The sequence below is a fragment of the Oryzias melastigma genome, linkage group LG17 (genome assembly GCF_002922805.2).
Source record: "Oryzias melastigma strain HK-1 linkage group LG17, ASM292280v2, whole genome shotgun sequence".
NCBI lineage: Eukaryota > Metazoa > Chordata > Actinopteri > Beloniformes > Adrianichthyidae > Oryzias > Oryzias melastigma.
In genome coordinates, this window is record NC_050528.1 from 27,095,532 (window position 1) to 27,112,852 (window position 17,321).

Genomic DNA, 17,321 nt, shown 5'->3' on the forward strand with positions numbered 1-17,321 from the left:
AAAACCCCATTCTCTCACTTTCAAAAGGAGAAACTCTTTCATGAAGAAAGTCTCCATGAGTTTTCGTGCCGTATAAATCTGCATAGACAAACACGTCTATGTGTTGGTTCGAATGGTAAACAAAAGGGTAAACCATGTTGATACAATGAACACACAAACATGCGGTCTCAAAAAGTTATAAGCTGTTTTATGGAGGAAATTCAAACAAGATTGCCATTTGAGCTCGCACATTGGTAAACCTTGTTAACCCTTTAACACCGGAGCTACAGTGTTTATGTCTCTTGATTTACTATAATTTTTTAACTGTTAATACAATCAACGTGTTAACGGTTGAAAAGTTAAAGTATGTTAAAAAATGTATTTAAGCACCACTGACGCTTAAACACAAAGCATCAACTACACAACTGTAAACAGAAAGCCAGTTTCCTCTTGAGGGCAGAACAACTCAACCGCCTATTAATCTGCAGCCCGCTCTGGTCAGCCAAACGCACTTAGGAGGAGTTTCCACTACTGGGTTTTATAGTAGAGAGCTCATCAGGCGGTCTGATGAAACACAGATCGCATGTGACAACTTGCAAATTCCTTTAGGTGCTCTTTATGAGAAAGAAGCCTGGACAGACGTATCTGCTCACAAATCTCTTTAAGAACTTCGTTTGTAAAGCTTTCTGGTGATTTCCCTTCAATATATGACTCACTGGTGAGACAGAGAAGTCCACAGTTGTGGTTTGTTTTTTTCCCATAACACTATGAGGAACCACACAACATGTGCTGACCTTAATTCTCACCATCGATTTATCAATTATTGAGCACTTCATAGGTGTAACTGTAACTTAATTCTTGGTTTGTAACTCATACAATACATTTTGTGTGTAACTGTGTGTACTTGCAATTGTGCATTCACATGAACAACAATTATAAAATAAAAAAAATACAGTTTGTATATGCACAACATCAAATGACACCAGCCTAAACGTAACAACACACACACATCTTTAAAAAAGTACACACCAATTGCCTGATACACACACAAAAAGCGCATACGCACAACTCTGAATATACTCTTTCACGATTTGTGCATAAATGCATTTTTTTGTGTGTGTCTCGGGTGATTGGAGCATACTTTTTAAAGATGTTTGTGTGTAGTTAGTTTTAAGCTGGTGTAAGTTTATGTTTAATTTTAATTGTAAGTGTGATTTTAAGTGTGTAAATTGGATTTTGTATATTTTTTTGGATTGTGCAATTTTCGTACATGTGAAAAGCTAATTGCAAGTACATAGTTATGCACAAAATGTATTGTATGAGTTACAAATCGAGAATTACGAACACACAAATCGAATGAGACTGTATTCTCTCCATACTCCTCCACCCTCACCCATCTGTGGCTGGGATAGGCTCCAGCAACCAGATGGATGGATGGATGGAGACTGTCCATCACTACAGATGAGCAAGTTGCCTCCAAACCAAGTAGAGTGGTTCCTCTTAAGTCTTCCTGTTTTTGAGGTTATTTTCTGAACAATTTAGAAATTTTAAAATATACATATATATTTTTTTTGTTTTCTACAGCACAGTGTGTCCTGCGACTTGATTGGCTGTTGACCTTGTCCATCAATCTCTGTCATGTACAGAATGTGTTCAGCTCGCCACATTTACAGATCTATAATACTGGACCCATTTTTCTGAGAAGGTTTAAACTTTGAGAGTTTAAAGAAGAGAGGAAAGCATGAAAATGTTGTTTTGTCTGACAAATGTGTATATAGTGTGTGGTGGGAGATTTTACAGTTCTAAAACATCTGTAATTCTAAAAAAAATGAGGAGACCCAAACGTCTGCACACATCAGAAAACATCAATAGAATTTACTAACTAAAAAATAGCAATAAAGCTGATTAAAGTAACTCTACTTATCTGAAGACAACAAGAAGAAAGACAGCTCTGTGAAAAAGAGAACATGATTATTAAGAACACAAATCTAGGAAGAAAAGGATTTGGCTCTGTTCATTTATTTGATCAAAATATGTACATTTAAAGCTTAAAGTGACAAACTAGGAACTCTTAATACTTCATGGACTTTAAGCAATAATAATATCTAAGTATGCTGTAATTCACAAGCTACTAGACATGTACTGAGAAACATGTTACTGGAAATTCATGAGTAATGCTTTACTGCTTCATTACAGCAAACTTTCTCTGTAATGCATCGCTTTTGTCATGATTACTCAACAACACTTTCAACCAGTGTTAAGCCAGCTGCAACACACCCCAGCCTACGCACTCACCAGCCCGCCACAGGCTCCAGAAGAGCGTAGAGGGTCGAGGATTCACGGGAAGGTTTAGGATGAAGGCTGAGACCAGAATACAAGGCAGGAGGGTATGGTCATCATCAATCTGACCCTATAGGACAAAGAAAAATGGAGAACAACCAATTGGACTTTTTGTCATCCTACTGATTGTACAAATTGAGAAATCTGTGAAGCTACAAAAATCACAAAAACCAAAAGGCATCAGTTTACAGGGATATCCAAGTGTGTCGAGTGCATCTGTAACTGTCTATCCAACAAGATAACACTACTAAGACTATGTGCATTCAGTTTGAAATACCATAAAACTGCTTCAAACGTAAAATACTGACATCAAAAGTCATCGAGTTAAATTACATCACTATAGCACAATAGCTTCACAGTGATTGGTAATGCAAGTTTTAAAAACTCGACAAAGAAACTCACAAAAAATAATAAATATAGAGAAGTTTCAGCGTTTCAGTGTTTTTGACATTTCTATGTTTTTTAAGGTTTTTCCTTCTTGTTTCTATAGTTTGCAGAGTCTCCTGAAAAAGCATCTTTGTTGAAGAGTAAAATTGTGATGTCTTCAAAATCAAAATTGGAAGAGTACGTCTGTTTTATGCATCTACTTACAGCTACCCAAAGTTTTGATGATTGGCACTGTTACATCCATTTTTTTAATTGTTTTTTTTAGCTTTTTTCATGCCTTCTGGGCTACATGTATCTGTACTTTGGGGCAAAAAATAACAACAGATGGAATATAATTGCAAAAAACGACAGGAAAAATGCAATCTTGCCATCTAGTCTTAAATAGACCATGAACACACTCATTTTTTTATGTCATCTGAAAAGACAAATCAGTATTTTTGTGTAAAATTATCCTTTATTTATATTAATTACCGTACTAAGAATTATTTAAGTAATATGTGATGGATACCTGATTTTGCTATTAAAAAAAAACCTGAACAGTTTGTCAAATCTTTTCAAGAATGAACATTTTAGATTAAAAATAAAAAAATGTAATGTGTTTTTTTTTTGCATAATTTGTTACCCATTTATTTGTTTTTAGGTATAACATGAGATCACCTGGAATGCAACCAGTGCTGCTGCAGGCTGGGGCAAAGCTGACCGTTCTCTGCACTCCTCTACGGCGCCGTGCATCGCCAGATGTTTTCAATCAGAGTCATTAGAGTGGTGTTTTGCTTCAAGATTCTAGAGCTTTTTATTGCTGCACGTACCCGCCGTCCCTGCTGTTTGTTTGACCACAGAGGACGAAAGATTGTGCATACACGTAAAAAAGATTAACAGGCAAACAGTGTTTATGCTATGTGTTGACATATACATAAGACTCAAAGACATGCACACAGTTAAATTAATACATTAATCTTAAATAGATTTCCCTTATCACTACACTCCAACTGAGAATTGATTGTGCCCTGGTCTGATGAGTATGATGTGTTTACTATGAGTCAGATGGACAAGAAGAAGGTATAAAAATGAGTTCTGAATGTCATGAAGATGTCTCCACTCTCCAAGTTTGTGCTCGAGGTAAAAGTGAGCTCAGTGTCTCTGGGTATTTGATTAAAAGTGAACACAGTGCTTTACCAGACAAAGTTCACAATTTGCTTTTAAAACACCAGGAAAATTCCTCAGGTTATCGTTTGCCAACAGTAAAATCATTTGGCAGAAACTAGAGTCAATCTTTGTTCACAGCAGAGACTGGCTTTGAAAACAGTACACTTACTTGGCTATGTTTCATATCTTTAGGGCACTCCTTTCTCTTGGAGACTTGTGTGTATCTGTGTGCACGCGCACACATCTGGTCAGGAAAACACATTTCTTTAAAGCAAGAGATTTGCTGTGGCAACTCCTGAAAAAAACTAAAGTAAAGTTATTACTTTAGTTTACTAAAGTTATTTAAAAAAAATTTTTGTTGTTTTTATAACTATAAAATGCAGATTTTGTCATTTAGTTGTTTTAAACCATGTTTAATGTTCAATAACTGTTGTTTGTAATGACTATTAATCAGTTTGTATGATTGTTTTTACATTACTTCCATATCACATAAAATAAAAACATTTAAAAGGTGATAGAAATTGAAATTCAACATTTGAAACATTTGATTTTAGCTTGTATAAAAAGCGCAGCATCTCAAGACTTGTGCAGTTCACTAATCAACCACTAGATGGCTTGTTGCACAAGAAATCAGTTCACATTTCCTCCAATGTAAAAAAAAATGTGAAATTGCTGAGAATGAACACTGATGTTTAAGAATGATGTAGAAATTACAAATAAAGCCCAAAAGTTAATCAAATTGACTGCATTTATCTGAAATTACATGTATGCAGACAGCTACACCAGAGGATCAAAAAGGATTTTGATGTGGGAATTTTTATGATTAACTTTGTACTTAATTTCTGGAAAATTTCAGCCAATTTGAGATCTAAAGTTTCAACGTCTTTACCAGATCCCTCCTTGTACTTTTAGTTTTTTTTTTTTAATTATTTTTGTTTCTTCATTTGGGAGCTGGGTGAAGAAAACTCCAGTAAACTTTAGGCTTCATTTTCACCCTACAGATGGTGTCACTGGTCCAGCTAATGTAGGTCTGTCATTTACTAGGGCCAGAATTATGTGGAAGTGTGTTCCTGCATCAGCGTTGAGTGAGTTCCAGGTTTTAGGGCTCAACAGTACCTCCTGCTGAATCCGTCACACAGTGATGTCAAGTTGCTGTTCTTACTCTTTCATTGGCTCTAAAATGAAGAAGTTGCCTAGCAGGAACAGAAATAAATACGTCCCAGAAGAATACAAATAGAATGAAAAGGGAAAATACAGAACATCTATGCACTTTACATGAATATCAAGTAAACTTAAAAAAATATACACTTTCATGATTCTTGAATGATGCTGTGTTTTGGAGGGGTGGTGCTGTACTTTGGTGCAGAGTGGTTCCTGTCAGTTGTTGTAAAGGCTGTCAGCAGCAGGAAACAAAACTCTTCAATGCTTTCACCTTCATACAGTAAGCTGGATCAGGCTGTCACTGAAGCTGTTCTCCACATCCTGAAGTTTGAGTGGGGAGGGGGGCGGTGGTCTAGAATAAAAGTCAGTTTAGCCAGGTCCCTTCCGTCCCCCCCTCCCTGATTGCCTCCCGGGGACAGCCCAGGAAAGGAATAGATTTCAGTGGGATTATTTCCATTTTTTTACCCTCCGTTTCCATCATACTGCTGCAGCAGTCAGTTGTGTCATACTTGATAGCTGCTAAAACTGCAGTGTCATAAAAGTTAATTCCTTATAGGGCCAAAACCAAACAAAATCCACTTCTTAAAGATTTTTTAGTGCATTATTTTAATGTTGATTCAGTCCAGTTACCTTTTCCCATAGATTTTTTGACAGCTCTTCAGTTTCCGCCATGATTCAGAATCCAGAGACCATCCAGATGAGGATGGCTACCTTTAGTTGCATTAAAACCGTTTGTATCAGATTGCGTTTTGTGAACAGGGTATGTAAACTTTTGAACAGTCATTTAGGAAATTTCTGCTTTCATGATGATCTTAAAGCACACATTTTTGACAATAATAGGCTTCACCCAAACCCTAACTGTGAGTGGGAATAACGTGTTTGTGTTATATTTCATATTATAAAAAAATGACCAAAAAAATAATAATTTCTTCCAGGGTATGTAAACTTATGAGCACCACTGTAAAACTCCCCACGGCAATGCACCACAGACAAGGTGTCAAATGTGCGCACGTGGATTAGGGGTGCAACAAAATATCGATATATCGCGATATTTAGCCCTGCAATTGATTCTCGATGGGGTTATTACTATTTTTATTTAAAGAGGCCATAAAACATTATATTCATCCTTGGATGGGACGTTCTTTTGGAGATAGATAGGGGGTGTGCGATGGGAGACTGACTGTCACGGGCACCAACGTGCCAAGCAGCTACTTTAATTATTTGATTTTTGTTTTGTTGTTTACAAAAATTCTGTACTAAGTAGTGACACTGCTGTTCATGTTTTCTATTGTTAACATTTAATTTGACAGATAATTCCAATTCAATTGGTGTCAATGCTTGTCAAAGACTCAGTATTACTGATTTCAGCAATGTTGCACAAAATTGTTATTTTTTTTACACAAAATAAGTTGTTTTAAGCTAAAAATTAAATGGGGATATATATTTTCCTAAAAAAAATGTGTTCTTCTATATTTTGTGAGTTATTAGAGATGATTTTTACCAATTATCACAGTATCGTGATATTATCGATAGTGTGAGCCGTGTATCGCGTATCGCATCAGATCGTGAGGTATCCAGTACTTCTCAGCCCTAACGTGGATCTTTCTTCAGATTTCTGAAAAATATTCCTCGAGCATTTAACAAGTATTTTATCAAGCTTCTTCATCCTCTGTGGATAAAAACTGTGATCAGAAGCGATGACAAAGTGTATCCCTCCTTAAATCCCACATGCACTGGCAGTGGTGGAATAGAGACTAGACAGCAGGGAGCCCCAGACTTATTTCCCTAGCACCGCCCACAAAACACCATGGGGGGCAAGATTAAATGCTTTCTCTAAATCCACAAAGTACATGTGGATTGCGTGGCTGAACTTCTATGAACCCTTAACGCTTCTATGTGAGGTGAAGAACTGACCTGCTGTCCTGTAACATGTGTAAATGTATACATAAAGGGAAATATAAATTATTTTAAGTTTGTCTTTCTCTCTGGTGTCAAAAAGTGGGATCTTTCCATTATTCAACAATATAAAAATGAATGTGATGTTACATTTAAATGAGCACATACAGTACTCAAACTTCTCAGTGTTCATCAGTGGCCTCCAAAGATCAACACCACACTGGAGAATTGAACCTTTTCTTGGCCTCAGTCTCCTGTGGTCTGCAACAGCAGGTGGTAATGTGTGGAGTGTCCTGTATCCCCTCACGCCTTTAAATCTTTAACCACAGCAGCCACTCCATCAACCCGATTTTGTAAAAGAGAGCTCTCATCACAAGGATGCTGTCTCTATAGCCTAGTTTTTTGTGGTTGCTAGGAAACAGCATGGGTCTTTGCCTGTTTCAGGGTAAGCATGTGTGAGTGATGGCACACACCGTCCTTAAATAAAGCAGGAATAAAACTCTGTTTTTAGATTCTTTTCACAAAACTTCAAGAGTTATTTTTTCTGTAGCTATTTAAGTTAAATAAACTTCAGCATCCCTACAATTTATACAGAACTTTTTGCCTGATGAATTCTTAAATTTTCAGGAAAATAAACTGTTAACTTTTAAGTTTGAAAGCTATTAATAAACGCAAACATTTACATATAAATCTATGCTTTTAATGTATATATCTGTAATAAATTATGATCGTGATCATCATTGAAGGACGCAGAGTAAGCCTTCCCTCATTTTCCATCATCCCTTTGTTTATACACTGGTTCACAGCTCCTCACCCCCCCAACCTAACATTAGCAGAGCAACAAAAACTATCAGAGTTATCCAGCTGTAAAGTTTTGAGCCAGATGCCAGCTCAGATGAGGTAAATGAAGATGGATCTGTTTGTCTGCAAGTGGAAGCATTGAACTGGAGCGGAGCAGGGAGCTTGTAGCCTGCCGACTGTACCACCTGATCACTGCTACCAGCTTTTTAAAACACATTCTTTTTATCTGCTCCTGATCCATTACGATTTGAATAAATAAATACTCAGAAATTGAATTTTAATATTAATTTTCTTTATAAATGTCCTCCATTAGGAAAAAAGGCAAAAGAATATGTTAAAAACACGATTTTCAGTGGATTTGGAGTGGATCTTCAATTCTAGCTGCTATTTACCTCAGTCAGTGTGTACTGATACTCACCCGTAGTTTAATTCACCCAGATGAAACATTTTTCTTTCATCAACCAATAGCTAAGCTACAACAGAGTATAAGGGCCAATTTATACTTTTTTTTTTTTAAATTACAACTTTAAGTTTGCAAGTTTAAGAGAAAAAAAAGTTGTAAATGTTAAGTCAGGAAAATAAAGTTGCATATTTATGACTTAAAAGGTCAGAAACCAAATTTCTGACCTTTTTTCTTGTAAATTTACGCTTTTGAAAGACATAAACTTACTACCTGAAATCTCATAATATGACTATTTTCTGGGTGGTCCTAATACTCTGTCAGGCTAAGCAAACTTTTTTTTAACGAAAGTTTGCAATGAAAGTGCAATTTTAAACAGAATTGTTTATAAGTTTGATCCAGAAGTGAATAAATAATTAAATGGCAAACTGTTCTGGACATTTGAAAAGAGATAAAAATATAATAATAAAGAAAAAAAAACTGCAAAATAAATAGATTATTCTGGTAAATGTAACAATTATGTTTTCAGATTATGTAGCTAAATTGTATATTAAACTGTCATTACATAAAAAATAAGAATGCTAAAAGTGAAGGTAAAGGTTAAAATCACTATTGGACTAGGATCACCTAAAAGATTTCTGTACACACATCTTGACATAATGTTTAATCAACAAATGCCAAAAAACATGCAAGCAAATGTTAATATTTGGATTCAGCACACTGCACTACACTGCTTAGAGCTTCAATCAGCTACTCTTCAGCCACTTATGTTTGCGGCCAAATAAAACATAGATGCCCTACATTATGGTCTTCATTTGATGTTTTGTAGAGACCGCTCTGTCATCATTACTTACCACATAATAATAATAATAATAATAAATCATTAGCTCCAGTATCACAAATACACTGCTTAGCATAGTAACATTTGGAATATTCTTCTATCTCAGACCCAAAGTACTGAACTAGCTTTTGCTAGTACTAGCGAAGGGAGAAGGGCTAGGCAGAATACCATTATTCAATTGAATAACTTTTTTTTTTTTTTTATCAGTTCCCCCTTTAGAAAGTACCAATTAATTTCAGTATTTCCAGACAGTTTGATGTTGGATGTTGTTCTAGTTAATCTTTGTTTGATAATCCTTTTTTCATTAAAAAATAATAATAACAACAATAATAAATAACAAATTCTAATACAAGTAGGTCTCAATTCTATCAAGAAGCTTCAGAAGCTACAAATGATTTTAAATCATAATCTGCTGAAATAAAAACTAATCCAACTATCTATTACGAGCATCATCAAAGGCCAGCAGTTACAGTCAGTGAGCACAAAGACAGGCGTGTCCTGGCCCTTTAAGGGAAGGACCGTTCCATTTTCAGGCGCGGGGGGAGGCAGGCTGGACAGCGCTTTAATGCAGCTCCGTTCACGACACCGACGTGGATGTTCACACTGGATCTACGTAGATAGCGCAGGTAAAGAGCGGCTGACACCTGCGGGGAGTTTCAAACCAATATTTAAAAAAATAAAAAACAAAAAAGCTGCGTCCGTCCGTGACGTCACCGCTTCAGACCCAGCAGCTGGACATCACGTAAAGCGACAAATGCTGGACCGGCAACCGGAAAAAGATTAATTTACCTTCAAAATAAGAGGGGGAAGCTTTTCATCTAATTTTAACAACTATTTTTTTTTACTACAATAAGAGCAACGCTACAGCACCACTATTTTTAATATTCTGGCTACTGAGAAACTAATTGAATAACCTAAACAATTTTGATTTGAAAGCTAACATTATAAGGGGGGGTTCGAAGAAATAATTTTCAATGAAAATGATTGTGTTCAAAAATATTTATATTTTTTATACTTGTGTGATTGTGAAAGGTGTGAGCGGAAGTGCGATCTGCTGCTGACCGGGACACACCGCTTCGCTGTCAGGCCGAACAGACGTATTGATCTGGCGGAAAGGAATGGCTGCAGCATCCTTTGTTTTCTCTGCTTCGAGGTGCAGGTAGGACTCCCGAGCCGCTCTCCTCTGCCGCTCACCTGTCCAGCTGACGTACTTGAGTCTCTGGAACCGCTCCAAGCAACAATGCGCAACACCGTTTTTTTTTTCTTTCTTTTTTCTTTTTGTTCCTCCTCTCTGTTTGGTTGAGTCAGGGCGAAACCGCGTCTGTTGTTCTTGCTCGTTGTCACGCGGGCAGCCGCGTGGAAACCGTTATTCGGGAGCTGGATTCGTGGCGCACTAGCGCACGCGCTCAGGCGTTGATGCTGGTCGTGTCAGTATCTGCCATTGCAATGCGCCAGCCAACGCACGCACGCGCACTGCTGTTGTGCTCGTCCCCATGCGCGCGTGCTTGCTCTGCCCCCCTCACCGGACAGTGATCTCAGGAGTCTCAGGTGCGGGGTGCAGACGCGGCGTGACTCCCCCACCCCTGTCATGTGTGTCTGTGCCAGACAGCAGACAGAGGCGGGCCTGACCCGGGCTAATTATGGCACATTGTTCAGTTACAGCACTTGAAGAGCTCGTGGGGCAGATGTGGCCCAGACCTCACGAGCTCGCATGGTTTTTGGGGATGATACTGTGGCCACAGGCAGAGATTTGGACCATGCGTGTCTTCCCATGTGAAACTTTCAGATCTCCTCATTCATCCTGAATCAAGCTACTAGTCATGGTCTTATTTCTGAATAGAACTGGTGGAATATCTTGTTCCACGTTTTCTTACATTTTTTAACATGATCTTTTTTAAAACTATTTTTCTGATGATATAGACTTTTTTTTAAAAAAGATAGTTAAGTTTAAATTCCATTTCTGAGTATTTCTACATTGAAATTGTTGTGAATCAGTGACAGATGAAAAACATGCCATCTGAAAAACTTGCAATTTTAAAAATCGCAAACTCCCTCCTCAAGTCTATTGTGCTGCATTGACTTGTAGACGACTAGATCCATGTACGTCTTTGTTTTCCTCGTCTGAGCTGACATCTGGCTCTAAACTGTTTGGCTGGATAGCTCCAATGTTTCTCACCAATTTTGTTGCACCAGTCATGTTAAGCCTTGCTTCCACCGAGCAGTCCGGTCCGGTCCAGTAAGGAGTAGTACGGCAAGGTCCAGTTAATTCTGGCCAACATTTCCACTCAGTTAAGCCTCTCTTCCACTGAGTGGTTTGTTTACACGCTAGCGTGTCATTGAGTCATTGTTGACTAAAAATGCAACAACAATGGAGGTCATCCAGCAGCTCGTCTTTTTCTTGCTTTACTTTTTGTGCATCGTTTAAAACAGGAATTTAATGTTGTTTGAAAGAAGATTGTGGGCGGCTAAGAAGAATACCACCGTAAATAGGAAAAAAAGGAAACACTAGCTAGTGCTATATTGGGGCTTTCTGATGTCGTCATCACTTTCTGCCATTTAACGGATGGTTACAGTGGCTCCGCCCCAACCGTCCCATTCCCTTTTTTGGACCTATAACAGACAGAGAGAGAGAAGATGTACGGTTTAGTACTGTTCAGTAGGTCCATTTAACAATGGAAATGCTCAAAATATCGGACCGTCGGGTTGTTAGGGTCTGTAAGCTTGTAGGAGATAGTTTAAACATAAGCATGATGGGAAATGAGTGCTGGCCAACAGGTCCGTCCACAAGTTGGAGGTGAATTTCTCATGAATTACTGCTGCTCCGCAGAAACTGTGTCCTTGGAAATAACAGTTGTTTTTTTTTTTTTTTTTTTACTAAAAACACTATAGTTTTAATTAAAATACTTCTAGTAATCCTTTTAGAATAAACCAAAAGATGTTTGGAGTGGGACTTTAGGTATCAGGGAACAGTTGCTGAAATAAAATTTTGTTAACATTGACTTTTTTGTTTTTGCCCCAACATATGTGTGTGGATTGTTAATTTATTAATTTGTCTCACACATTTCTGATGCTCCGAGTTCCTGCTGCCTCTGTGGATTAGAGGTCATGCACCTTTGCACAGTCGCCAACACACATTCTACTTTTCTGCATATGTCAGCTGTAAACAAAAAATGCTTTCAAAATGTATTTATGTTCATCGATCAACTAAATGCAGCAAATTGACAAATCAAAATTTTGCATGATTTCGTTTGACCTTTAAAACAGCTTCTGGAGCTCTCACTTTTTGAATGACTCAGTCGGTAGGTTGTTCCAAATACACTATATTACCAAAAGTATTGGCTCACCTGCCTTGTCTCACATATGAACTGAAGTGCCATCCCATTCCTAATCCATAGAGTTCAATATGATGAGGGTCCTCCTTTTGCAGCTATTACAGCTTCCACTCTTCTGGGAATGCTGTCCACAAGGTTGAGGAGTGTGTTTATAGGAATTTTGAACCATTCTTCCAAAAGCGCATTGGTCAAGTCATACCCATGTTGGTCAAGAAGGCCTGGCTCTCAGTCTCCGCTCTAATTTATCCCAAAGGTGTTATACCGGGTTCAAGTCAGGACTCTGATACAAAGTTGGGAGCATGGAATTGTCCAAAATGTTTTGGTATCTTGAAGCATTCGGGAGCATTCTGGCATTAAGGGGCCAAGCAACTGGATTTGTTGCACAGGTGGCATCCTATGACAGTTCCACGGTGGAATTCACTGAGCTCCTGAGAGCTTTCTTAGATCCTTCTGTCTCTTCATGTAATTACAGAAACACTTGATGTTGAGATCAGGCCTCTGTGGGGGCCCATGCCATCACTTTCAGTACTTCTCGTTCTTCTTTACACTGAATATAGTTCTCTAGGACTTCAACTGTATGTTTTGAGTCGTCGTGCTGCAGAATAAATATGGGGCCAATTAGAAGCCTCCCTGGTGCATGATGGATGAGTTTATGCCTGTATTCATATTCACACCATTCATCCTCACCAACTCCAACTCATTTAGAAGAAATACAGTATCAAACGTTCAAGGAACCTACACCATGCTTCACTGCACATGCTTGCCTGCAGGCACTCATTATTGTACAGCTCTTCAGCCCTTCGAGGAACAAACGGCCTTCTGCCACACCCAAGTGTTTGCAAATTTGGACTCAGTCCAGAGCACCTGCTGCCATTTTTCTGAACCCCAGTTTCATTGTTTTCTTGAATACCCAGTCGCTTGCCTTTGTTTCCAGGTCAGAGCTATGGGCTTTTTGGATGAAGCTCTTCCATGAAGATTCTTCTGGTCAGACTTCTCTGAACAGTACCAAGTATTACCAAGATCCCCCTGGTTTCTGTCACTGTCACTGCTTGGCATCTTCTCGATTTCAAAGTTGACACTTGGTGCACTAAGATTCCTTGACTGACTACTATGTTCACTATTCTCAGCGTTGCCTGTTTTTCTATGCTACTTCTAAAGAGCTTGAACAGCATGTCCCGCAGCACACCCCAGTGTTATTTGAAATCATTATCTTGAAGAGACCTTGAAGATGCATTAGAACCACCTTGTGTCTTTTGCTATTCTGAGTCTTGCCTTATCATGAAACTGTCTTTATCAACCTCATCTTGGTAGCAGTTCCTCACCCAGTTTAAAGCCGCCTTCACAACTGTTTCAATTATTGACTAGGTTACGACCTAAATGTGATAGTGATAACCATTTGCACCTGTTTGGTTATAATGTAATTGGTTGATCAAAAACTTGATTCTAGTCCAGGTCCAAGTAAACCTAGAAAAATTGATGCTGTTTTGAATGCAAATCTTTCAATATTGACTTGATTTATATTTTGTTACTTTAAAAGTTGTAAATTTCTAAATTAGTACTCTAAGTCATTTGGAAAAATGTTGTCATGACCTCAACTAACACATTTTAGATCAGGTGTCATCTATAGTATTTTAAAGTGGCCAATACACAAAATCTAAATCAGGACGTATAAACAACCCTCTTAATCTGCCTTTTTTTTCCATATTCTTGTACCTCCTTTCTATTGCAATGCAGTAAGGAGCTATTGCAGTATGTAATCAAATATGGTGGTACTTTGATATTCACTCTGTATCAAGAGGTAGCTTCAGAACTGCTACAGAGGAAAGGGATTTATCTCAAAGGGTTCACCAACATCACAGGACGAGGCTGGGACTTTTCAAATAAATTCTTCCTTTTTTTTTCTTCTCTTATGAGCAATCTCAACTTTATCCAGAAAACCTGTCAAATAGAAGCTGTTCAGCCTCCCATCAGGTATCATAAGAACCCTTATTTAGGCATGAAGATAAAAATAGGAACATTTGTCTGCTCTTTTGCCTTTTGGACCTATGCTTTTTCAACATGGCTGCACACCTCCTTATATACAATTGTTCATGTGGATCAGTGTTATTGTATCATAATAATCACACTGTCCGAAAGATCCTCTTAAGTACAACACTCGTCTTAAACATAACGGATTGACAGATCCTCAGATGGATGAGATGGTCTAAACATCACCGGCTAGGACAAACATAGCTCAGTCTTTTGCGAATATTTCTAATTAATAACATTAGTTCTTACTGTGTATCGACAGCTAAGGAAAAGGTTGAAATAACAAAACCATGCAGTCGTTTTTTAAAATGTCACTGAGCAAATATTAATGAATTAGGTTTTTCGAATTTATTGAAAAATACATAGATGAGCTGATCTGTTACCCATCATCCTATAATGGCAGTTGTCATACAATGACGTGTCAAATTAAAATGCCAGTACATCTGGCATGGACTGTACCTGCCTTTATCCAATGCTTTACATAGTTTTACGTCTGCACTCATGTAAACTAAATGTAGATGGAAATCGCATCAAACTCCAGAGTACAGTATCATATCCCAAACAAAAACCTTTCTTCCTCGCTAAGTATAAACGAAGTTTATGGTGCTGACATATTATTTCTCAGATGAGCAAAGCCAGTGGTACTATTAAAAAACAGAAGAGTGGTGGTTTTTGAAAGTCACGGTAAGTTCAAAAGTTCTATGAAATATATCAGATAATTTCCCCATTTCCATAATGAATTTGCATTTATCTGATTACTCCCAGTGGGCATGTCAACTGACTCCCTGTTATAATCGAGGAATGATCAATGGCCTATGTTGCAGTAATGAAAGTAGAGTTAAATGATGCCTTTTCTGATAACGGTGTGCAGAGATAAGGATACAAAGGACGAACTTGTAAGGGAGTTTAATGCCATTTTATAGCAAAGTCAGAGCAGTATAATGAAGTGTTCACTAGGATGGCTTCGTATTGTAATCTCTGCTAGAATGGTGTAAAGACAGAAATGTGTATGATCTTCTTACACGTGTCAACCTTTTCAAATCAAAATAAACAAATGGTTCATTAGGGTTCTCCATCACAGGTCTATGGTAGCTGCTGCCCTACTTGATGTTATTAGCTAAGAGTAGATCAAGGAGAGAAAAGTAAAATAGTATTTTCTTTATTCTGATTGACCCAAAAAACATTGTTTTTCTGTAAATATTCTCAACAAAAGTTTGTAAAGATATCAAACAAAAAGATTATTCTCTAGATTTGAAACCAACAGCCTTTAAGGCACCCCTCACTAGTGCCCCTAAATTGGGATTTTGTCCATATTTCATCTTTGAGTGACTACATCAAAACTATGCAATGCTGGTTTTGTAGTGCTGATCAAGTACAACTTACTTTGCAGATAATTCAAGTCATGCATATTTAAGTGATTCTTATTAGCCGTGCTCAAGCTGAAAAGAAACATTTATTTAACTGTAGATAAGCAAATCCCTTTTGGCGGTACAAGATACCAAAAAAGTCATCTAATGTGTGTTGTGTTTATCAGATGCTAAAATCATGTTAATTTTTAGTTGTAACTGTATTTTGTATCCTAGTATGTAATATTAGTAGTTAACTTTACTGTTACATTAGGCGATTTTACTAAGACGAGTGATGTTTTTCGCCATAAATAGTTTGTCTTTATAAATTAGATAGTACAGTATAAAATTAAACCTATTAAATTAGAGGTCCAACAACTGCCACTTTCTTGGCCAATTTTGATTCCCAAATTTTATTCCTATTTTCCTTTAAAAACTATAAACAGCAGCTTTCACAAACAAAGATCATTTTGTTTTCAACACAAAGTCGTATTCTTTGTTTATCTATAGTGTGACACAATGCTCTCCCATGTCGCCAATAGATGTAATATTGTTGGAAAATAGGAATAACATTGTGGAAAACCAAATTTAGAGTAAAAACACTTAGGAGCTACAAATATAATTGTCATTGTGCTTCATTTAAATTCTATTTGTGACAAGTCATTTCAATGAAACTTCCTCCTAACATATAGATTGCAGCTTTACTGTTGTCAGTCGGCGTAGCTGCATGATACGCTCTCTGTTGCTGATCTCAAGCATCCATGTAAATCCTTGTAAAAAGTCCTTCTCTGATTGCTTCTTCCTTCCACCTTTTTTCCTCGGCTTTCTGCCTTTCTTTATGAAAGAAACTGCTATGTTGTTGTTGCATTACTATCTGAAGTTGTTCTGTGTCACCTTGGGATAAGTCACAAAGCCATTACATTGAAGGGATGGGATCTAACTAAATATGTGAAACATGATGAGATCATGACTTTTTAGGGAAGTTTTAGTGGTTAAAAACTGAAATTGATAGTTCAGTCCAAATACAGAAAACATGTAGACCTAAAGCTGCTCAGCCTTATATGATAAACAACAACTGGTAAAGCATGTTAAAAAATGAGACAGGAAAAGTACTATGTTGTACTGGTCACACTGGAAGAATAAATACAGTACTTGACATCTTTTGTCTTTTTTATCCTTTAATTTTCATTGTTTGGGTGCTGGCCCTATCAGTGTTATTTTGTGTTTGTCTGTTGTTCAGCTCTTTTGCCTTTGATGTAGACTATTTTTAGCCTTGCAGCCCACCGTGCACGCAGGTCTGGGAAATTAAGTAACACTTTAGATTCTCTGAGTTACCAGCATACACCTAAACACCCAAAATAAACCTGATGGACAGACACTCGTACCTCAGAGCCTCTACGTGTCAGCGTGATTGGTCTTAGCATGTGATACGTGATGTGCTCCCTAATGTCTCTGACAGTGAAACATGAAAACAAATCCTCTGCACATAATAAGTAACAACATTTGGTTTACTGCTGCAGCTCATCTGGTGCTCTGCTTGGATTTATTAGGATTAAGGGAAATAAATTAAAATCAAGAATCTTATACTAAGGTCACCTGACAATATCATATCTTCCACTCTATAAGGTGCACGTAAAAGCATTAAGTTTTCTAAAAAAAAAAAC

General features: G+C 37.5%; 1 protein-coding gene across 2 annotated transcripts in view; it reads left to right on the forward strand.

Annotated features, from left to right (window-relative positions):
• Positions 1–8,879: 8,879 nt before the first annotated feature.
• The window catches only part of fam110b (family with sequence similarity 110 member B), a 32,367-nt gene continuing 23,925 nt past the window's right edge, over positions 8,880–17,321 (forward strand). The window contains exons 1-2 of one of the 2 annotated variants that reach the window (XM_024273214.2): positions 8,880–9,577; positions 9,984–10,110. The gene's annotated coding sequence lies outside the window, so the exon portion shown is untranslated. Of the gene's footprint in view, positions 10,111–17,321 lie in introns of both variants that reach the window. The other variant, XM_024273216.2, reaches the window with a different exon arrangement.